We start from the raw sequence: 25,469 nt of genomic DNA, 5'->3' as shown, positions 1-25,469 counted from the left end.
TTTTGATAGCAAAGACGAAATACATTATTATTATTATTATTAGGATTATAATTCATTTGGCAAGTGAGTGACGTTATCATATTGCCAAATAAAGAAATATTTAATTGTGCACTTTATTATTTCTTACATACTGTCGAGAGTGTCTTTTTATAAGAAAGACATTCTTGCTTAATTTTGAAGACCAAATACTATTTATATGAAAGCCTTGTGAAAGAAATTTTTAAAAAAAAGAACCCTTTTAAAGTGCTCTTTAACGAAGCGGACTCCCCTTTGACGAAATCGCAGCTACGTCCTTGGTCAGTATTACAAAAACATATGCTGATGATTAGTCTCTTGCCTGATGTGTAGTGAATGTATAATAAAGTCTGACTGTAACTCCAAGTTGTAGGAATACAGATACGTAGACATTGGTGCTGAATTAATATTTAAGAAGATTTCATCTTGTCCACACTCAATGAAGAATTATAAAATTTACTGGACATTTACAATTCATTTGGAAGTTTAAGCCAGAATAAATTTGCTTTAGCAATATAATCAATGTAATATTGCTACACAAATAAACAGCAAAGGTATCATAAAATAATATTGTTAAACAAGTTCTCACTAATCAAAATTAAATATATAAGCACAACTAAGACCATCCACAAACAATCAAAATGTTTCAACCATAGAACACTTATTGGAGACAGCAATTAGCTAATTACTACAGAGAGAAAGAGACAAGCTGGTAGGAAAGGGTTGGATGAAAGTTCATTTATTAGAATAGTTAGAACACAGCGGAAAGACAAACAGAAAGATGGCAAACATGTAAACAACCAATATTAAGAAGTGTCCCCAAGCTAACAGCTCCAAATCTAATGAAATTTGGTGTGAAAGTTCTACATGGCTTCGATGGTACATACCAAACTTCGGTTCAGTATCTACAGTGGTTGAATTATTAGGGAATTTTAAAAAGAGGCTACTCACCTCCCCATCATGTACGAAGGCGCAAATGTGGCAACTTTGCTAGGCTTTTTTATAAGTTCTAGCAAACATTTGGTCATTTGCTTTAATATCCATAGACAACTCTTTATGCTGAATCACACGATGACAACAATTAGGAATTTAGCCTACCTAAATATAGATACAAGCCTCTAAAGTGGCTAAAAAATTCACCACACTATTCTGAGGGGCATGGTTTGCTGCTACTTTCTGCATGAGCCATGCGCGCCAAAACTTCAGATAGCTATTCCTACCTACGACATCTATATATCAATCAAATTTAATTGGCACTGGCTGCCCAGATGAAAAGATATGCATCTGCAAAGTTGGCTAAGATTTTCTACTTGCAAATTTTAGGGTATTTTTGGGAAACAATATCTCAACTGTGTCTTCGTCAATCCTTTTTTCCTTACCACAGCTGGTTAGAGCACCCTTTAAGGTCTCAAAGCTATATTGTTTAATTTATGGCTCTTGCATATTGATGAGTAATAATGCCTATCAAAAGTTGGGAAAATGGATAACTTATAAATACAAAAATTAATAAAATTTGAAGTTTTAAATAAAAAATGTGCAATTGTAGTGTCTTAACGTTATAAGATTTTCCTGTGGTTTAGGGAAAGTAACTATGCTAATAATAAGTGTTTTCACATTATTTTACAGTGTAGAATATACATAACAAAACCTCAGAAAGTGCCCTGAAGATTATAAAATCTAGAAAATCATAAGGAAATGCTATATCACTTTAAAAGGTTTTAACCCTACAATGCATTGTCACTCAGTTTCCATTGGGATTTTAAAACAGCAATAGTTTTTTTTTAAATCTCTATCCTCATAGCAGTGATATACATTGCTGAATCACCACTTTCAGTTGTTGCTTTCATTAGGTTGGCAATTTTCAGTGTCAGTTTTTTGTGCAGTGTAATCTTTTATGTTGACAATGTACAATCTTAGTGTTGAGTAGTGTTGACTACCGAGTGTTTGAATAATCAGTAATTATTGTTGTAGCTGAAGGTTAGCACTAAAACAATATGTTTTGATAGCCTAATTTGTGTATTTTATATAAAACAATACTGAATATTGTCTGATGTCATCACATTCTATCATGGCAAAAATAAACTACAATCAGTTAAGGAAATGTCACCCACTGACAAGAAGCTTATTCAGTGTAGGTCTGGGCTTTGTTTGACAAGACACCCAAATTTGTTCATACCAGAATGCCTTGTTGACAACAAAATTTCAATTCCTGTGGAACTTCTGCAACCCATTTGGTAAAGAAAAACATGTAACCATGAAGGCTTCAACATCAGTAAACACTGCAATGGCTAACAGGTTGAAGTTAGTGAGTAGTGAAGTTTTTAAACCTCGTCATAAAATCTGCACCAAAAGTACACATGAAATGCCCAAAAAGAATCATCCCACCAGGATAAGCAAGACTCACCATCCACTGAAGGCACGGCTGTTGTTGTTGATTGCTTTACTGCTAACACTTCATTATCATCATTTGGAGAATCACTACTAAAGCTTCAATGGATCAGCAAAAGGGATTCAATGGGATACATAATGTGCAAAGGTCTAAAAGCCCCACGCAGTCTTACTACAGTAATTTCCACAGCAACTGGTGTGAGCCAAGTAGTTACTGCTCAGATACGAATGGAAGAGTGCCATACATGTAAAGGTACAGCCATCTTAACTGAACAACTAAAGATTGAACTTCAGACTTCAAGCAATAACAGTAAAGTTCAAATTTTGACCCTGGCCCCAAATAGCTGCACTACCGAAAAAAATGGCTAAAGAACTTGCTGTTTCAACTAAGATGGTGAAGAAGGCTAGAAAACTAAAGATGGAAGATGGTATTTTGGCAACACGTGCAAACTGAAAAAGGGAAAGCTCAGTGATTAAGTAAAACGTCCTCACACTCTTTGAAGACAAGTTTTCTCGTTTATGCCCAGGCAAAAAGGACTGTGTTGCACTACGAATAAATGGGGAAAGGTCCAAGGAAAAATGTCTGCTCCTTTGTTGTTGTTGTTGTTGTTGTTGTTGTTGTCTTCAGTCCTGAGACTGGTTTGATGCAGCTCTCCATGCTACCTTATCCTGTGCAAGCTTCATCATCTCCCAGTACTTACTGCAACCTACATCCCTCTGAATCTGCTTAGTGTATTCATCTCTTAGTCTCCCTCTACGATTTTTACCCTCGATGCTGCCCTCCAATGCTAAATTTGTGACCCCTTGATGCCTCAGAACATGTCCTACCAACTGATCCCTTCTTCTTGTCAAGTTGTGCCACGAACTCCTCTTCTCCCCAATTCTACTCATTAGTTATATGATCTACCCACCTAATCTTCAACATTCTTCTGTAGCACCACATTCTGAAAGCTTCTATTCTCTTCTTGTCCAAACTATTTATCGTCCATTTTTCACTTCCATACATGGCTACACTCCATACAAATACTTTCAAAAACAACTTCCTGACAAATCTATATGCGATGTTAACAAATTTCTCTTCTTCAGAAACGCTTTCATTGTCATTGTCTACATTTTATATGAGCAGGAGACCCAGTTTCAAATCCTGATCCGATGCAAATTTTTTAACTTTGCCGTACATTTAAATCAAATGCCCACTTGCAGCCAATGTCCAATTCCTTTGTGTCTATATTCTTATTGTACTCTGATGTTTAAATTCATGAGAAATCTTAACATGCAGAATTATGTACTTTATTTTAAATTTTTCTAAAAGGGTTTTTCCCCAAACAGTGACTGTCAAGTTGTGTTTTAAGTATCGTTTGAAGCAACAGCTCTGGAGAAAATGGGACCATTAATTCATAGTAATGAGGGTTTTGCACCTGTTATCCTCGTGTGATAGAATTCTCAGGTATGGCTTACCATGTGAAATATCTGTTTTAACAGTACAGGCCCTGGTAGTAGGAATTATCGGCACTGTTGTAACTGTGATTAGGCATGTGAATAAATGATGCCTAAACCTTTCCTTTGTCTCTCCTCTACAGGTGCCTTATGCAATAGCCACATCTAACACAACAAAAGTTAAATAAATGCTATACTTAACCAACTGATGGTTTAAAAAGTGTATTTTTTTGTCATACAAAGTACTAAAATACATTACATAATTTTGTTTGGTTTCTATATGTCTTGTTAAGTTTTATAGGGGGACTTTTTTTTCTTTCCTGTCCTAACAACAATTTGGGGAGGGTTTCTACCTTTTCTATGGGAAGGGAGTGAAGCACTAGAAGGTTTCCAATCCTAGTAGTGTAACTTTTAATAGGTAACTACTTTTAATTGGTAACAAGACCGGAAAGGTATAGTTTGATTTACTGCACTAACCTTAAATTTAGACATTTTAAGATTAGCATCAAACACTTGAACAATCGTTATAAATCTGTCACAGACAAACTTGACCAGAGTATTATCAATGATTATAAACAACTGCTGCATTTCATCATTTCATGGGACAAATGAGCTATCTGTTTTACTTGTTTTCTTAATTACCCATATGATCCCTTTTGCAACATGTGATGATGGGGGAGGGAGGGGGGGGGGGGGGAATTGAAAACATAAGGAAACTGGATTGATAAAATATCTACTCATCAACCAGTGGGAGTTGTAAACATACATAAAGGTTAAGTAAATATACAAGCTTTCAGAGCCAGTGGATCCTGGTCCTCCTCAAAGAAGGGTTGAAGTGGAAGAGAAAGGGGAAGGATAAGGGGGAAGTACTGGCAAGGTTTGGGAACCAGGATAGTTCACAAAAATAGTCCAGAACCCAGGGTCAGGGAAGACTTATCAGATGGAATAAGTTGCCCAGCACCCCATGTTAGTGGAGACTTTCTGGTTTAACCTGGGTTCTGAGTAATTTCTTCAGACTCTCCCCATTTCCTGATCCTCACCAGTCCTTTTCCATCATCCTCCCTTTCTCCTCCACCAGCCATTCTGTCAGAAAAAGGAGCCACTGCTTTTGAAAGCTTACACATTCACTTAATCTTTATCTGTTTTTTCTCTTGCAGCCCCTTGGTGAGTTGACTTATACAGATATACATTTTTGTATGTAAAACATACACACTTATGTTGATCTGAGAAAGAAGTATTACACCCTAGTGTACTAAGTACTCAAAAAGAAAGGACATATTAGACAACTGTCCATCAGTTGTATTGTTAGTAACTGAAGTCGTTTTCACATCTATTTATTACTTAGTTTGGCGCTTTTTTGTTTATACAGGACGGGAGGTGAAATCGGTAATAATTTCAAAAAAAAAAAAAAAAATACCATTTAATTAATGTGAAGATGTATAAATAAATAAACATACATACATACAGGGAGACAATTATTGAACTATAATCATAACTTCTGAATGGTTTGCATTAGGATGTTCAAATTGCACAGTTCGCCATGAGGCATGATTGTAATTAGTATACGCATGCCCACACACCTTGTTGTTGTCGGCCATTAGCACATCAAAATGTCTTGGTACAATGTGCCTGAGCATATAGCGCTTGTGAAGAGTTAATCCACAAGCAATAACAGCCCACCAAGGCTCAAAGGAAGTTTGCGACAGAGTTTAAGCTGAAGATAATCAGTTCAAGTCTGTCAACAATCACAAATTTGATTCACAAGATTGAGAGAATGGGTAATGTTCATGATATGATGACAGTGTTGGCAATGTCTGTCGATCAAAAAGGGTGAAATGCATGAAAACATTGAGAAGACATGTGCTGTGTTTCAAATCAGCCACAGGAAATCGATCAGATAAGCTGCACAATAGGTGGTAATCAACCACGAAATACTGCTACAAATTATTGTTGAAGACCTGCATCTCTTCCAATACAAAATTCAAACCCATCACCATTAAGCACCAGGGCCATGCAACAACAGTTTTTTATTGCCTACACTATTGTGCACAGAACTGACGAACAGGACTTTGATGTGAATATGGTTTGATTTAGTGATGAAGCATGTTTTCATTTGGATGAATTTGTCAATAAGCAAAACTGGCCTGACAAAGGGAGTGAAAAACCCTCAATGGGTCACTGTGTGGTGTGCAATGTCCAGTCATATAAAATAATTGATGTGAAACACCTTGATGGCATGGTGACTATTGAACAGTACATGAAGGTTTTGGAAAATGATTTCATCCCCATTATCCACAGTGACCCTGAATTTGACAATATGTAGTTCATGCAAGGCGGAGCTTGACCCCATCGAAGCAGGAGTGTGTTTAATGTCCTGAAGGAGCACTTTGAGGACTGCATAATGGGCCTGACGTAGCCAGAGGCCACTGGCATGGGCCTCTATTTGCCGCCGTATTCTCCGGTTCTGAACACATATGACTTCTTTTTGTGGAGCTATATTAAAGACACGGTAAACAACAATAATTCCAAAATCATTGCTGAGCTGAAACAACCATTTAGGTCATTGACAACATCGATGTTCTGACACTTCAGAGATCTCGCAGAATTTCTCTATTCATCTGTGAAACATCATCACGATTGACGGCAGGCATATCGAACACATTATAACCTAAATCTGAATACCTGTAGTAGCTTTTCCATGTTGATTAAAGTGCATGCATGCTGCAGTTTGTAAGTAACTTAGTTTTTTTTTAAATATAGTTCAATAACTGTCAACTGTAGTGGTGTGTATTGGTGAAGCCGAGTAGAAAGATCATTCTGAGGGTTAGAACTGTATTATGTATGAGGATTTATAATGGAACATGTGCTGTTATGGTTGTTGTACTTGTCTGCCGGGGATGTTTCATTTGGCCTCCACGTGGTGATGGGAACTGTGGTGCTACACTTGACATCATCACGTCGAGAGTGGTGCAACATATGCACCTCCAGGGATATCAATGAACATAATACATTGCAATGATGTCAATGTATATATGCCTTTACAAATGTCTGCTTCTGTGTGTGTGTGTGTGTGTGTGTGTGTGTGTGTGTAAGGCATTGCCAGAGATGTATACAACATTGCATAACACGACTGGCTGAGGTAGGCAAACAAAGCTGCGAAGACCAGCCCACTGCAACTGTCTGGGTTGTTCTTAGGCTGACAAGTACACGTTGCAATAAGTGATATGTTCGCAGGGCTATGTACTAGAGCGAAGGAGGATAGCACATGAGAATGAGTAGGTACATAGTTTCGTAATGCTGTAGGATGCTTCCCGAATCCCCACTCCTATTCTTATGAAATGGAGTAACACAGCTTCTGAATTGTCATGTAAATGTATGGACTGTTGTTTCATGGACCAGCTTTGCCTAGAAGCTCAGTAGGGCAGCATAGGAAATGCTACATGAAGCAATGAGGAAACACTGAAAAGCACACTAAAGTGTGACTGGTATGGACAAGAGCAACCAGAGGAGTCAAGTTTAGTAACATATCATATATACTAGTGTCCGGGCAATAGAGATACCTGTCATTTGTAATTGTGTCTGGCCAAAGAAGGTAGAACAGTGAAGATAGTGTAAATACAAATATGGGAACAAAGATTACATACATACATAAATAAATAAATACAGTAGCTAACTTCGAAGTTTTGCTCCAGACTAGTATTTTGTAAAATATGAACTGTAGAACCAGCTTCTCTGTTACACCTACTTTATCCATTCATGAAGTCAGTGGACTGAATTACTCCAGAAAGGGAGGGCAGTAGTGGTGCAAGCACAAGACAGGGACCAATGCCAAAATCAAAATATTTGCCAACACCCCCAAGCTCATCAATTATGCCATGCAAGCAGCTCTGCAACCACAATTCAGCTGGTGAGACAATAACCAGCATTTTGACACACTTGCTTGGTACTTGGCAGACTGCGTGTGTGCCTGCAATACAAGACCTGCCCCAATGCATAAAAAGCTGTCTGGTCAGCTCAATACAGATGGACTTGGAATCAGCATCTCCTGTGTGTTGCTGTTGACTGCTGGCATGCAGTCCTAAACTTTCCTCCTGCTGTAGGCTCATACCCCGAAGAGTCACATCAACTGCCAGCATGCCATCCCACCTGACACCAAGTGAGACCTTTGTGCTACTGGGGCAGCAGCTAGGGCAATCTTCGTGACATTGCTTCCCAACACTGTGGGCCATGGGATCAACGCACTTATGGGATCTGGACATCATGCGTCTACACTGAATGAGGGCACACTCCTGTAACTGCTGTAGCTTGTTGGAGTAGTACATACCATTGCTTTCGGTGAATCCACGTATGAGATGCATATTGGCCAACTATTCATCAGTAAACTTATCCATACTGTTGTGTATCTATGTACAATTCACACAGACAAAAACGACTGTGAGACAGAACAGAGCAGTCCAATACAAGTTTGGAAACAAAGAGTAAAGTGAGCATTAATATTGTTAACAGCAAGTAAAGTAAATTAATGAAGGTAGTATGTTTCCAAGAAAGAAACACACAGCACATACCACCAACATTTGCACTATTATGCACACTTTTTCAGCACAATACAGATACATAGATGGAGAGGGGTATGAAATCAACAGGAATACAGCACTCTAACGAGCTGCTGGAGACCACAGGTCCCCTATAGAAAACTACACAGAAAATATCCCTGAACAACAAATGATGTCAGGTTCTGGTTCCCCTTGTATATGAATGTTTCTGCTGCACAATTTACAATTTGGTTGCTTCAGCACACGTGAAACACAAACCTGTTGCAGTGTGCCTGCTAATTGAAAATAGTTAAGAATTGTGAACCAACATATGCTCACATGTTTGCATAATAACATGTTACAACTGTTATCACGTGTGTTTTGGTTAGGTTTTAAGTTTTCCACAAAACGAATACATATTTATCCCAAAATTTACCTTAATACTCACATTTTCTGCATGCTGAACTAGGTTGTATACTACTTTATAATGTGCCACACCTCACATTACAATACCATCCAAGGTTTGAACAACACTGTACTTTGCTAGGTATCTTAATACTGCTAGCTGTATGATTCTCACTAATCTTATTGAGCACATTTTCTGGAGCTTGCAGTTGAACTTGGCATTGAACTCGCACATAGCAGTAATTGTTGGCTTATAGCAATAATTGTTGGCTTAGATACAACACAGAGTGACTTGCTTCCTGCAGTGTCTTAACAGAGGGGGAAGTTTTTCTCGTACACTATGAGGCAACAGATGATACTCTTATACATGAAATACATTCTTAGCAGTAGATAACAAAAACTGAGATTGAAAAGTTCATGGCGCATGAGAAAATGGTTATCAGGGTGCAGTTCAGTAATAACTTCAATTTTATTACTTTATCTGTGTTTGCTTTACAATTTCAATAAATAAATTCAAATAAATAAGGTTTTTAGTTTATAACAGGCATTTAGAGAGCCACCAGAGTGAATAATGTGTGGCAAAAAGTTGAATGTCAATATTATAATCAATTACATAGGCAAAGCTGTTTCTAACATTATGCAGTCATATGAAGTGTTATGCAAATGGTATGAAAAGCTACTGTAAGGCAGCTACAATTTACACCAGGAAAGGGATATTTTTACTTCTACACTGTGGACAGTTACATGTAACAATAAAATTTATCCATTCTTCAGAACAGGTCAAGTTCAGTGAAAACTGAAGGATGCAGATTAGACAAGCTGAAAATGTCCTCCATTTTAAGTGAACACTGAGTTATGCTAATTTGTCAAAGATCTTTTTCAGCCACTGAGTATAGAGAATCATCCCCAGCTTTGCATGGCCAGAAAGATTTATGTAGTAGAAACCCCAGAGTTGTAGCCATGTCACAGCAACAGCAAGATGTGTTTCTATTTGCTTTAGCGAAGTTTCAATAACAGCACAAATAGGTAGCAGACAAAGACTATTGTGTCGGAGGGGAGGGGAGGGGAGGATGGGGGACACAGAACTGATTTTGTATCATAGACATTTAATTGTCGGTGTCTGCATGGGAGGAGAGCCTAGATATATTCAGCTGGCTGCCAAAGTTTAGTTATGTAAACACAAAACCAATAACAAATTTTCAATGCAAGTACTGCAGTGAAATACAAATACAGGATGTATTTATGGACAAGAACGACAAAAAAGTTCCTGCGTTTTTCCCCAGGTGAAAGCACTTTTCTCACGTTAAGTGACCATATACTTTCCCTTGGAGCTCTAAATTCTTTTAATGGTAGAGCTTTATGCAGCAGCATAGAACTTTACAGCACTTTAGAAAATGAAACAAAGTAGAAACTAACATATTTTGGAAAGATATTTGATGCGCAGCAACATGCACACTGCTTATTCTCGTACTCCAAGAGTATAAATACAAATTCCATCAGCATGGTAGCTTCTGAAGCACTGAAATCGAGATTGCATTGTGCGATGCACTCGGGTCAGCCAATCATAGCTTACGTCATGTGATCTTGCGCGCCAATGACATCCAATGTTCAGAGCATAGGCAGTGACACTGTCAGTCAAAGTGACATCATTTAAGTAGTGCAAGTACACAAATAGTAAAAGTTAATGATTTAAACTAATGTACATACAATACAGCTACAAGAAAAGCTAAGCTTTCTTATACAATACTGTTTTCTTTGTGTGTGTCTGTCTGTGTGTGTGTGTGTGTGTGTGTGTGTGTGTGTGTGTGTGTGTGTGTGTTTTACCGTTTCAGATACACCAAACACAAATTTGCCAGTACAATTTCAAATAATGGCATAAATGGCTGGACTTCTGGATCCCAAATTTCTGTACGTGGCTGGTCCGCAAAGTGTTTACTTTTGAATGAGGGGCAAATGCCCCACAATTTAAGAAATTCATTGGACATTCTTACACATAACATAATTCATACTGCATAAAAGGAAATTTACTTCGAAAGTAATTCTTCACAAACCAGCACTGCAATATTTTCCCACGACCTGTTAGAAACAAACAGTTGAGATGCCATGCTCATCGAAAACAGTCTGTTGTTGTGAAGCATTGCACAATTTTAATCTTATTCTGCAATAGTGGGCTAAAGTAAAATTCTTTGTTAGAGTACCACTTCTTACCAGTTTAAAAAAAAATTTAATGGAAACTGAAACAATGAAAAATTCCCAAAATTCTAAAAAACTCCCATGTCATTCCCAGATTTCCTGGAGCTTATACACACTGAAACCATGAAACGTGGTAAACTATGTTTGTATAGAAGAAGACACTGTACAACTGAATCACAATTGCTGACTCAACACTTTGTACGACAATGTGAAGAAATTTAAAGAGTGAAAGTTATGGATGAAAAATTACAGACACCCTCAAAATATGCTCAATTCTGAAGGTTTTTTATTTTTTAAGGCAAGGTTAACATTTAACAGCAAGAGGAGTAATGCATTGTTAACAACTACGTCAAAAGTTTCTGTGGCACAAGTAATGACATATTCAAAAACTTGCTCACTGGATATTGTGATTACTTTCTATCAGCTGCTGAGATAAGACACACTAAATTACAGACCATGAAACTGATAAAAATCTAGAACAGGGCAGTGCCCTTATGAATGTGTATTGTGGAACAATGTTGGCAGCACTTGCCTATGAGTTGTGATGGAATCACAAAGATTTGTACCAATAGAAGATTGTACCTAATGCCAGGGCAGCAAGATGTGTCTTGGGGCAACGAGTTGAAATGATTTTGTTGAATTCTCAAGTGAATATGAGCACAAAACATATCTGGAAAAACAAAATACATAATCCAAAAACAGGTAAGACTACCACACAGCTGAAATTAGCTACTTCAAATGCTCGATAACTGTAGCAGATTTTTCTTCAGTACATCACATTTGCTGGATTCAACAACTCTCAACAAAACTATACCAACATAGATACTCTACACCCTTTACTACACCACAGATCACTAAGCGAATGAATATGTAAATAAATAAAGTAAAACATAAAATTTGTAGAAAAGACCACTTGTAGCAATCTCGTGATCCATCACAGCTACATAATCTGCTAAGAATATGAGTCATCAATTTTGACAATAAAAATTCACTCTCTTTTGTGCCCCTCGTTGATTACCTGAAACTAACCTCCCATTGACTATGCAAAACTGGTACACTACCAATCTATGTACCACAGATGAAAAGTGCCCAGGCTCTCACTGCTTTCACTCTACACCTCAGTCCACAACTTTTATGTTACTGGAAGCATACTCATAGTTTCTAGAGTTTTCACTCAAAAAGCAGAGCATTAAAAATGTCATTTCATGGATAGGAGACGCACTGAGCCACATTTGTAATCAGTCTATGGCAAAGTATACTTCCTGCAATTGTATTGAAACAACACATATGTATAACTGGTCATCTTAAATAGTGAACTGAAGTTCTTAAAAGTTTTATTAACTAGTTTCCTACAAATAGCCTCGCACTAATTTTAAAAAGACACAACATATTCAGTTATGCACAACTAGGTATACTACACCAATGATATATGCATCACATTTCAAGCAAATAATAAAGAGGGTGAAAGCTTCAAAATTTTTAGGAGTCCATATTTAAGAGAATTTAAACTGAAAAAAGAAAAACATTTTGAAACACCTAAAAAAACTTAGTTCAGCCACACTTATGCTTAAATTCATTGTAAATCTTGGGGAGAAACAAATCAGTAAGCTGACATATTTTGCACTTCTTCATTTGGAGATGTCTTACAGAATAATGTTCCGAGGTAACTTATCTTTAAGAAAGAAAGTCTTCATTGTGCAAAAATATGCTAAAACAGTAACATGTGGTGCTCACCCATGATCATCTTATAAACACCTGTTTAAGGAACTTCCTGGTAGATTAAAACTGTGTGCCAGACCGAGACTCTTAACTCGGGACCTTTGCCTTTTGCAGCAAGTGCTCTACCAACTGAGCTACCCAAGCAGGACTCGCGCCCCATCGTCACAGCTTCACAGGAGAGCTTCTGTAAAGTTTGGAAGGTAGAAGATGAGGTACTGGCAGAAGTGAAGCTGCGACGATGGGGCATGAGTCCTGCTTGGGTAGCTCAGTTGGTAGAGCACTTGCCTGCAAAAGGCAAAGGTCCCGAGTTCGAGTCTCGGCCCGGCACGCAGTTTTAATCTGCCAGGAAGTTTCATATCAGTGCACACTCCACTGTAGAGTGAAAATCTCAACCTGTTTAAGAAGTTGCATTCTCACGAATGCTTCACAGTATATTTATTCCCTCAAGAAGTTTTTGTAAATAATCCACTACAATTCAGAAGAGACAATGATGTTAATTACAACACCAGAAGGAAAAATGACACTCATTACTTCACGTTAAGGTTGTCTTTGGCACAAATAGGGATGCACAATGCTGCAACCATTTTTTTTAAGCACATTCCCAGTGATACAAAATGCCTGGCACACAGGAAAGTAAAATCTGAAAATAAACTGAGAATGTTTCTGCTTGACAACTACTCCTATTCCACAGAAGAATTTTTATTACCATAATGTGTAAAGGCTGGCGGATAGGAATTACAAACTCACAACTGTATATCTGTTTTTTCCTTTTGTAATTTAAACAACAATAGAAATAATCAGAATGTATCTGCACAAACAAACTAATTTGTGATGTGAATGTAAAATGACCTGTTCCACATCATTATGATCTATTGCACAAAAAGGATCATGGAACATATAACTAACCAACCATCTCTACACAATGATTAAAACAACTGAATAGCAGCCAAATGAATACATCCTAAGATCACAGGTCCAATATGCAAACTACTGTTCTTAGCGAGTTCATCCAACTGCTAATAAAAGTTGATTCTAATTAATATTAAACTCTACAAGGGATCAATTAAGAAAAGTCAAAGACTATTGGCCATGCAAATGTTAACGTATTATTGGAGCAAACTAAATTTAGGATACTAAAACATCTGAAGTTTGAGTGGTCATTTCCTACATCCAACAGAGGCACATTTTTCAAATGGATAATATAAAGGAGACAATATTTTAACAACATTTCTTCACTTATGAAATTAATGTTGAACGCCTGTTTGGTCATACAACTTTGCAATGAAAATACATTGCCTGTACAAATTTCTGTACACCTTACATTCAGCAGTTAACCGAAAACATGCCAATGTTTACATGGCATCATAATAATGTGATCTACACTCATACTGTGCATTACAACCAACTCCGAAGCAAACACAATTTTCTTCTGTTAGCTGTGACAGTTCTTTCTGATTACTATATAGTGTCCCACAGAGAACTTTCTTTTTTAAAATTACTTACACATTTGCACTGCAATGAAACATGAACGGTGACAAGTTAAATGGCCACCCATCAAAGGCTACAAGTAAGTGTTACATGGATAAGAGTGAGCATAGAAACCAAGTTAAAATACGATGAAACCAGAAGAAAAAATTTTTATGACTTACGTTCCAAGCACAAACATCAAAGATTATGAAGACACCAAGTGACACTACATATACATAGTATGTCACATTTAAGCTTTAATGTGATGGTCTATCAACACTTTACTGTTGTGTGGCCACCTGCAGTCACAGCAGGCATCTGCTGCTCCACCGGTGACAGTCAGCGTGTTGAATTAATATCTTTGTGTGACTAGTAGAATAATATGAAATGTTTAAATCTGCATATCTTCACTACTCAGACATTGTGCTGAAAAGATATGGCATACTACTACTACTACTACTACTACTACTGTCACTCACTATCTCTGTTAACACATGACAGCACCACGTAATTTACAGCACTATTAACTTTTTGATTGAACATCTTTAAGAACATTTCAAAATTCTGAAGCACTCATTTCATTGTTAGCACATGAGTTAGCAAATAAACATACGTTGCACCCAATAATTCAGCAAACAGAAACAAGGTTATTCAACTTTGTAGATACAGCCTATCAATAAACGTCTACAGAAATTAATCCAAGATGCAGCAAAACTACAAAAATGCCTTTTTTTAAAGCTGGATAGTTGAGTCTGTGAATATGTTATGCTCCACGAAATAAATTTGGCAGACGGATCTGCTCCACACCAATGATTCCTACTATCACCAAGGAATGTAGATCTGATGATTATCTATTTAGTAGATTGAAACCAATCATCCACAAATAAAAAGTAGCCTCTTATACACAACCACAACTGTGTTTACTATATAAATTTATTTAATTAGAATAAAATCTGCCATCTAGTAATGAATGGTTAATCCCCAGTAACACTATACATCTCAAAAAGATTACAATTAAATATATTTCAACCATCATCACAGCTTACAAAATTCTTTAATTTTAAGTAGAGTCAAACAACTGGTGCAAATTTTAGTGTCCCAGACAATACAACAAAGATGATGCTTTCTTTGACAGGTCACTGTGTATTGCAAATGTTAGGTTACCTTTTCTATCCTAAAATATACTAAACACTACCATCATATCATTGAACCATTTCGAAATTTTCGAATGTAAACATTACAATCCAAAGAGAAAAAAAATATATTTATTTTGACCCAATTTTCACATGAAAAAATAATGAAAATTTGAAGAAGATAGTATGGCATGTTCTTTAACATCAACAAATTATGTGTGAGCTAAATTAAAATACACAAACATTAAAGAAATATGTTTCACCTTTTAATGTGTCCTATGAATGACTATTTCCTTAGAGGTTTCTTAATTGCACACTTACATTCATATGAATGTACAAATACTAGACATCTGCTTTGACTAGTGATGTAATAATTATACTGTTACCTGCCCTTACATGCATAGAACTAAGCAAACAGAAAACTAAGGATCCTTTTTTGTGTGTATATTATTCTATAGGGCATAGGGAGTGAAGACACGTTGATCTGTAACCTAGCCAATGGATGGGTCAGAAGATGACAGTTTTTTGTGCGCCAATGAAGCAGCTTCACAGGTTCCAGGTAATCCATTTAATTTTGTGATAAAATTCTAAGCACAGCAAAAGTTAAACAGTGCAATTCCCACCACACACCTATTGACAACCTACCTGTACTGACATAGGTATCCTGAAACACTTAGGACCCTTTTCACTGAAAATTTTTACTCTATAGTTTGGAAGATGATGTTAAGACAGCTTTCTCAATAATTACATGTGTTACATATTTAATTACCTATAAGGTGCATCAATTAGGTGTCAAATTTACAACTGTGTGAACAAATCTCTCTTAAAAGAATGAAAGCAAACTGCAGGCAGTGTTCCAGGCACAATCAGCTCAACACACAAGCTACTCCATCACAATAAAATTATATCAACTATAGTACTGCAAAAGAAAGTAAAGAGCTTTTTCATCACTTGTGATAAAATGATCTAGCATACTAATCAGTGAAACAGTCTTCTAATTTACGAGCTACAACATAATTTCTGTATACGTACGTTATTGTACCTCTACACAATCAAGACGTGCGATTTTAATTCTTCATCGATTATTCCTCATCGTCTCGTTGAACTACAGACATGTCAACAGCCTGGAACAAAACATATACCTTTCGACACACTGAATGGAGAACTAACATCTGTTATACACAAACTGAACTACACCTTGTGTCAACAAATACACTACTATTGCCGGGGAAAATTGTGCTACATTCTCTATTTGGCGAGCATAAACTATATTTATGAAAAGGAATTACAAAAAAGTTGCACCAAGTGTAAAAACGATTTTTTTAATCTTGTTCAACTAACATTCCTCTTCCGGAAGGTATTCTTAGGAGTATTCCACACTACGCCTTTCTTTCTTACGGCAAGTAATAACTATACCACAGCTCTCATCTCTTCAATGTCAGCATTTACTTCACCTATAAAAAACACTCTCCAAAATTAACTTATTAAAAGTACCGCTACAGGATAAGAACGTTTAAAATTTAACAAAAGTTCAATTAGTGCGCAATGAATTTCTACTCCAACAAAATTTTCTTAACATAATGCGAAATTTTGTCTTCTATGAAATTGAGACATCCTAGAACGATTGCTATCACTTTCATCACCAAAGATCACATTTGTTCTTCGAACATGGCCACTATAAATGTATCTATTCGTCTGCTAACTCAGACTAAACAAATCTGAGTCTGTAATACCATAAAAAGTATATCTTATCTAGTATCTTACGAATGTCAGTATGTTACTATGAACAATATCCTAAATAAATAATGATAAAAAATACGGAGTAAATATCGTAAGGTTACAGATAAACATATCTGAATACCAACATCTTCTACGTAAATAAACACTCATCTGGTAAAATTACATCAATGACTAACGATCAATGTAATAAGGGGTATTACACGCATAAACAAGTTCAGCATACCAGTTAACCACGAACTAAGGCAGATCTGCGAGTTTATTTAAGTATTCAAAACAAAACAAAAATCAAAATGTGACACCTCATCCTCACATTACCTCATCAAACATGCAGATTACTCTACCACTGTGTTAGCACTTCTTCCACACGATAACCATTTGTCGACTTCTGTTACACCTCGATGTTGTTTGTAGGTAACAAAGATCTTAACAGAAAACATATAACATTTTCATCCGGCTTCGTCAACGAATACATGGTTCACACATAGATGACACAAAACAGGGTGACAGTTGTTATCCCTAAACATTCCACATTGACGCAAAAATGTTCAGTCCTCATCACTAAAGTCACTTAAAACCAAGTATTTAGTTAATTGTCGCATAATTTCTATACGATAAAATGATGAGTCACTCACAGGTTCACATATGCATCTCAAGTGACGCTTTAGCTAATGGCAAACTGCAGTGGCACTGCCACAAAAAGTTGACTCGGTTGTGCTTTGCGACGCCACTTGGCTTCCACCACTGCTCCCTGGTGACTGTATTCCGAAACACGAGCATTCTGTCACGGTTATCGTGAAGTAATTGCTGCTATAGTCCATTCGATTTCAGGGTGTTTTCATTTTATTACTGAAGAAAGTAAAAAAAAATGTGGTCAGCAGATACACTTTCGCAGCTTCTGGAACGACAAGAACAACAACAACGGAAACTACTGTTAAATTTTACGTGGCAATGTGTGTGTGTGTGTGTGTGTGTGTGTGTGTGTGTGTGTGTGTGTTGAACGCCTGATGTACCCCAAAATACTGAAAGATTTTTGGGATGAATAAATAAATAAATTTATTTTGTAGCCAAAAAAGCGAGTCGTATAAATCTCGTGCTTTCTGAGACCAAGCACTGTTTAAATTGTAGATTATGTGCGGGAAATAACACCGTGCGTGATGTGGCCGTCGTTAAACTAAAAATTACTTATTTGAGTAGCTTACATCGAAGAATACAATAATATTCTCAAACCTTGGAAGAGTGGCCTGTCTGCAGATGATATTTGCATCCCATCTGTTTGTTAGCTGGCCAAAGCAGACAGCATTTTCTCTTCGAGTGTTACTTCTTTATAATTGTATTTGTGGCCCTGATTCATCCCTGGGTGAAATATATTTTCGGATCCAACATTTGAGTTTCGTCTTCCTTGTATTTAACTCTTGTCACAACCAGTGATCCTAGCGGGCTTGGCCTTCTACCGATTTCGCCCCTCGCTGGCGACCATTGTCTGGATAACTTTGGAGGCACGCCGTTGGCGCTATCAGTGGGGACAAAAGCCGCGAAGCAGGAAGGTTTTGGCCAGTGAGTGTGTGGTGCGCACAGCGACTCATTCGGGGATGCTAGAGGTTTGGAGTTCTGGATGATACCCGAGAGAATGACTCGGCTCATGTGACGTCACTGAGCCTGGTTTTGAGTGTCGCTTATTGCCTGACCTGCAAAGCGGTTTCCATGAGTGGCCGCGATATTTTGGAAAACCCACCAGCGACTTGGAGGTTATTTGACTGGTTTGACGCTAGTGAAGGCAGTCCCGGTCTCTTGCAAGCTTAACGAGTCGAAGGATGGCGGCCATCCCGCCAAAGTTAAGTAACTTCTGTATATGCCCTTACCTCTCGCTTTATGCAACGACCATTTATAATCAGTAGCATCCCTTTAAAAGATATTTGGTTAAAAACTGATAGTGGATTTTGTCTAACCGTAGCTACCTCTGAAGTGACTGTCAATTATCCTTTTTTAATTCTATATTTTGCTGTCTACTGAGTGATAGTAGGCTCATAATTAATGGTAGTTATTTAAAGATCATTTAGTTAAAAAACTGTGCAGGGAATTTTGCTAATTTCTTTTAAAATTCTGCACTTTTCGTGTATTGTTAATTGATGGCGCCTCATTAGTGGCAGCTGTTTAAAAGTCATTTTTCTAAAGTCTGCTCAGTCAATTTTGCTGCTGATTGCTTTTTGAAGCTTGTCTGAGTTTAATAAAGGCAAGTTATGTATTAAAGACGATGAACACTGAAGCAGTTGTATGGGGAGCCCAGTCTTTGAATTAGGGCGACCCGATCCCAAAACTTTCCACATGAATTCCCAGTTATCCACCAGTACTACAACGTTAATGCCTTCCTATATAGTTTAGTTGATGCCAGACTGAAAGCTGTGCAACTATATAGAATTTGTGGCATACTGTGTGAATGGTAACTCTCTGTGCCTCTACGGAAAACCGCAAACAGTGGCATCACATTAGTTATGTTTGTAAACAATTTTACATCATCTCGTTGTCTCTGTAGAGCTGTACCAAAGGAGTAAGGAGAGGATTTTGTTTGGTGGTCAGTACACACTTTATATAACACAAACTGCACGCACAGATTAACTGATTTCTTTATTCACAAGAATGGAAAGTTTACTTAACTCCATATATTTGTCTTGGTACAAGGTCAGCTGTATAGTCTACATTAGCCTCCCTGCTGGTGAATTACGAGGTCCGTTATGTTCACAATTAAGGTTGTTAAAATGCTATCTGTCTCTGAGTTAGTGGCAGAGCTAACTGCTACTGCGATTCGCACTGTGCCACGACGGATGACACTGGAACTTCCCGGTTCTCCCGATCGTATCCTGCCATCTGGCTTGCGAGGCAATAGGAACATCTTCCAGAAAACTGCTGCCAGGGCACATGTCCAGGCCTGAGGATGGCTGCTGGGGCGATGTCGGTGATGGCGACAGCTGTGGCGATGGTGGGTCCAAATCCATGGGGTCGGCGAGTGGGGACCCTCCTGCGATGCAATGGAGCCGCGATAAGAGCGGCATTCGGTATGACCCGAATGTAGTATGTCGTCTTGCCTAGTACTGACTGCAATTCAGACACATTGCGAGAAACAGGAACTCACGGACTGTAAGCAAATGAGGTTGTAGGGGGTGTACACCCAGATTGTTTATCACATGACCTAACTACTGTTGTTCAGTTTGAAAAAAGTCACTCTTTTCGAGAGGACACTTGTGTCCTGCTTCTGACAACACTCGGAAAAGAGCACACAAATTGGCAATGCGTTCCTCGTCAAGGTAGAGTGAACAAAATGGCACTTTTGCAGTCAGCTGATCCAAGTAACGTTGAAAAATGGCGGGTGCGGAAGCAGTGCCCAAGGTCAAACGCAAATACTTGAACAGTCCTAAGCGTGTATTTACAACAAACACTTCCTAGATTCTTCATCCAATGGATTTGCAAATAGGCATCACTCATATCTATCTTAGAACAATAACGTCCTGCATCAAGCCTGTCCATGACTTCCTCAGGGCGAGGTAACGGATAAGTGCCATTACTGTCTATGGATTGACTGTAGACTTGAAATCAACACAAGTGCGAATGCGAACAGAAGGCTTAGGCAATAAAACTATTGGGCTTGCCCACTGACTAGCTTAAAAGGGACATAATTATCTTGCTATTCCTTCTATTCACTGGCTACTTTGTTTCTTAAAGCAATTGTAACAGAGCAGGCTCAGAAAAACTTACGCTGTGCGTTTTCTTTCAATGTAACATGCGCTATAAAGTTATTAGCTTTTCCCATTCCTTCTGAAAATAGTTCAGGAAATTCTTTAAGCAAGCTGTCTACACTGTCTTGTGGTACAAATGTAGAGATTGGCAGTACATTGTCGTGGATGCTACGGCCAAACAAATAAAAGGCACTTAAAACGAAAATGTTCTCACTGTCTATTGACTTCAACACAGCAAAAGCTACTGCCCTGGTGTGAGATTTGTGAGTTGCAAACAAAGTACATTGTCCAATCACAGGAATTCCCTGCCCATTGTAAGCAGTGAGGTTTGCTAGATTTATAAAGGCGTGGTGAACTGAACTGTTTGAACGTGGCACCTGTGTCTAACTGAAAGTTCACACGACAGCCAGCAATCCTAATGAGACAAATAGTTTGTTAGAACATCGTTGCACAGCACTAGGGTGAGAAGGAGGCACAATCTTAATCTCACTTTTGTCAAAACCTGTTGTAGGTCTGGAAAACACAACGTCCACTGCATGTGCACGACCCTGTTTATTCTGGAAGTGGACAAAATTGGCGTTTTTGTGCCGTTGCAAATAACCTGCTACGACACGGCCCTTTTTTCCACATGAACACATTGCGTTATGTGATGTGCAGTCTTGTCTTTTATAGTGATTAAAACATCTAGGACAAAACTTCACTAAGTTCATAGGTCTGCTTACCTTTCTACGTGGCTGTCCGAATGGTTGTGTACGCGCTCGCTGTTGTGGCCGCTAGGGGAGGTCATGAGCAAGGGGCGACTCGACCCAACAAATCGGGGCCTGGTCGAAATTATCGGCAGCTGTGACACCCGAATCATATTACTGTAAGATTTGCAACACTTGAGGAATTGCAGGATCAGAGTACTTGAGAATCTGTTCCTGTATTCTACCATTGGGGACATTGAATGTTATAGCATCCCTAATCATTAAGTCACTGTAAAAGTTGCAACAACTACACTCAAATTTACACTTCCTAGTCATGTCCATTAATACTGTATACCATTGACAGTAAGTCTCTTCCAGCTTTCTCTGCAAACTAAAAAACTGGTATCTGGCTGGAGCTACTTGAATTTGCTGATCATAGTCCTGAGTTAATGCAGCGATTACTTCGTCATAACTGAGTTCTTTGGGAGATGCATTGGGAATAGTTCTTGTATTAACCTGAACATTAGGGACCCACACTCGAAAGAAAGTATTGTACCTTCACAGCATCTCGAACTCAATGAACTGCACAATGAGCTTGGAATTGTGTCAGGTATTTGTGCCATCTTTGAGGAACAAAGTAAATATAAAGGCATGTGGTATGGTACTGGCTTTCTGTACATGTTCCATTCTGCATCACCCCACCTTTTTGCTGCTTGTTATGTAAGACTCTAATTATTTGTACAAATCAGGAGGGACACCGCTCTTCAACATTTTTCAGCACTTCTACTTGAGGTACTGGATTCGTCCAGTACCTGGTTTTTCAGAATAGCCCCTTAAGCCTCCATACTTACCATTAAACAGAGCTGGGTTGAATACTTCGCGTCTGAGCCTCTCTTGCACAGCCTCAGACCAATACTTATCCAGAAATGTTCTCGCGAACTTTCATAATGGTAGCAACGTTCCACCATATCCGTAGCCCATAGCAGAACGTCATTCTGACTTTATCCAACAACAAATCTAATTTTTTGAGCTTCGCTCCAGGTACGAGGTAAAACATTTCGAAACGCTCGAATAACAACTACAAGGTGTGTTCTTTTCCCTTCAGAGGTAAATACTGGGAACTGTCGATGTCTAAGCAATACCTCATCTGCAAGTAATGTTGACAAACATGCCGCGCTGTCAGTGACAAGCGTGTTTATGTTCGCTCGTGGCGTAGTGCACGGCAATTGCGCTTGATCGACTGGTGTAACTGCCAGCAAGTGTTTTGCTGCTTTCTGCAACCTTCGCTATTTTCCTTCGATGGGTTAGCCCCATATTGTGGGTAACCATTGAAGGTATCTGACTTCTCTAAAACCATGGGTTTGTTTTCTGTCAAATGTTGCTTTGGAGTGTCAGTAGTTTTAGCAACAATGCCTCGTAACCTTTCCTCTGCTTCCTTTAAACCTGAATCTATTCTAGCTAGAAGTTACCTTTCTTTTTCCTTTAGAGATTCTTCTACAGTATCTACATAAATTTTGTCCTCTGACACTACCTTTTCAGCACTTCTTATCTAGTATCCCGGTTTCAACTTCTTCAGTTATTTCCTTTACATCTGCACATAACTTGTCCCTCTGTTTTTTGGCAACTCTTGACTCTAAACTTAACTGGTATACTCTTAGCCTCAGTTTTTGTATTTCTGTAGGTAGGTTTTTGCATACATCTTGCAGCTCGATGACTGCGTTTGTCTCATTTTTTACCTACACATCCACTTGGGATTGCATCTCCTGAATTTGAGAATACGCTTTACTAAGGTTTTGTAGCTCACCTGCAACTTGTTCCTGTTTATAGTATATGGATGTTATTTTTTTCCTTTAGCGTATTTATACAGTGGGAACGTCGGTAATTATTTCTTGTTTTGGTTGTTTACCGAGCTCTGTGAACTTCCAGGATTATTCGTCAGATAATTCAATGCATATAGTTTTGCTCACCTCACTGAACTGTTGACTAATACTATTCTTGAACTCGTTAAATGCATGATTTTTGCTGTGTAAACTGTTGTGTTATTAACTGCATGAGTTGTGTCAAATTGTGTGTCTCGCTAGTACAGGGTGTGGCAGTCAAACCTAATAAACACAGATGAAGATAGCAAAATTTTATTCATACAATCTTACTCTACGTCAAAAGCATTTAAGAAACATCAACACATTTTTTTCATTGTGTGAAAATAACATCAGCAAGGTGGCGTTCTTTTCGATCACGGCATTCTCACAGGTAATTTTCGAACCTGTCCATCACATGACAGAGCATACCTTGAGGAATTCTCTCGATTTCCAGCCGGATTCTTGCTTTGAGATCATCAACGTTATGAAGTTTTTCTTCATACACTTTGCTCTTAAGGTAACCCCATAAGAAAAAATCACAAGCTGAATGGGGGAGGGGGGGGGGGGGTCAAGCAATCGTTCCATTCTTGGAAATCACCCAGTGAGGAAAACTTCATTGAGAACATTAATGCTCACACAGGCTGTGTGACTTGTTGCTCCACCTTGTTGAAATAATGTTTCATTATTCACTGTATATTGACGAAGCTGAGGTATGAAGAATGTCCTTAACATTGTTGAATAGCGCTCAGCATTCTCAGTAACAGATTGCCCTCTTCCATTCTCAGAAAAATAAGGGCTTATTATAATAATCATCATTGGTAATCATTTCCAATATTGTCGAATGTCATTCGGACTCAAGAAGGCTCCCCCACCTTTCCGAGATTACTGAATGATGTACTTAGAGGACTGAAACCAAAAGAATGTGTGATTTTTCTTGACAACACCATAGTGTTTTCAGACGACGTGGACAAACATGTCTGACGGCTGGAGGAGGTATTGGAAAGACTGAGAAACAGCGCCACTACCGCTAAGTATCGATAAATGTCGTTTTATAGCAATGGAAATAAATTATCTTAGAGGTGTGAGAACAGATCCATACTTCGTCTCAGCAATTCAGAATTTCTGGTCACAAAGGCAGTTTAACATATGTAAAGTTTCGGTCTCTGTAATTATTATCGTCCATTTGTGAAGGACTTTGCTGAAATTTCCAGACCTTTGAACCGTTTGTTATGAAAAGGAGCAAATTTTGAGTGATTTGCGTTTTCAACTTCTTACGGCGTGATGAATAGTCCAGTAAATGTGAGTGATCTACCAAACTTAAGATGACGTTCGATACTTTAAAGCAAACACTGTTATCAGATCCAGTTTTGATATTCCCCAATTTTGAAAATGAAGAAATTGTGTTATGTGATACAAGTAATATGGCTCTTGGATGTGTCCTAAGACGAAATATAGATGGTAATGAGTATCCTGTAGTGTGCCAATCCCAACAGTTAAACAAAGCGGAGTAAAATTATTCCACGACTTAGAAGCAAATGTTAGCACTAATCTATGGTATTACATACTTCCACTGTTATTTATATGGCCAAAAGTTTAAAACAGTGACAGATCACATTGCTCTCAAACAGTTATTAGGATTGAACGCCTCTTTCAGCAAATTGACAAGGTGACACTCCGTTTGTGTGAATCCGATTGCGAGGTAATACACAGGCCAGGAAAAGAGCATACTAATGCCGATGGTTTTAGCAGAAAAAGTGCGGTTCTGCAAACAGTTTACTGTTAAGTGTGGAAATAAGCCAGACAGCAAAGTAAATAATTTTACTTGTATTTTATTTTATGCTATTTCCATGAAAATTTGAAGTTTTTTAATAGAGACAATAAATGCCTTCCTTTGAGTGTTAGATATTACGTAGAGGGCGCCATACAGCCAATCGATGTGTTCTCCACAAAGCCTACCTTCATTGTACAGTAGTCTTGAAAGAACTGTGACTGATGCCTGAACAACAGGGAACTAACATGCCTTGATACTATGAAATAATAGCATGTAAACTGATGTTTAACCCGTATAGGTTATGCCACGAATTGTAACTTGTTGTAGTATCGCCTGACCATGTACTTCTTGTATTTTTAGCATTGATAATGGCTAGGCGATAGCTGAAATCTAGAT

At 38.1% G+C, this 25,469-nt stretch overlaps 1 protein-coding gene and 1 non-coding gene across 9 annotated transcripts in view; one reads left to right on the top strand and one right to left on the bottom strand.

Annotated features, from left to right (window-relative positions):
• The window catches only part of LOC126275354 (large proline-rich protein BAG6-like), a 229,037-nt gene extending 211,228 nt beyond the window's left edge, over nucleotides 1-17,809 (bottom strand). The window contains exons 1-2 of one of the 8 annotated variants that reach the window (XM_049977192.1): nucleotides 17,662-17,809; nucleotides 16,322-16,413 (exon numbers count right to left, since the gene is read on the bottom strand). The gene's annotated coding sequence lies outside the window, so the exon portion shown is untranslated. Of the gene's footprint in view, nucleotides 1-16,321; nucleotides 16,414-16,630; nucleotides 17,114-17,252 lie in introns of those variants that run through there. The other 7 variants (XM_049977196.1, XM_049977189.1, XM_049977193.1 and 4 more) reach the window with 7 other exon arrangements.
• Trnal-caa (transfer RNA leucine (anticodon CAA)) lies at nucleotides 12,944-13,020 on the top strand. Its single transcript has one exon. It is a non-coding gene; the product is annotated as a tRNA-Leu (tRNA).
• Nucleotides 17,810-25,469: the final 7,660 nt, after the last annotated feature.

Source organism: Schistocerca gregaria, chromosome 1 (genome assembly GCF_023897955.1).
Source record: "Schistocerca gregaria isolate iqSchGreg1 chromosome 1, iqSchGreg1.2, whole genome shotgun sequence".
Classification (NCBI taxonomy): Eukaryota; Metazoa; Arthropoda; class Insecta; order Orthoptera; family Acrididae; genus Schistocerca; species Schistocerca gregaria.
The sequence above is the reverse complement of the archived record's forward strand: the minus strand, read 5'-3'. Positions and strand labels throughout refer to the sequence as shown.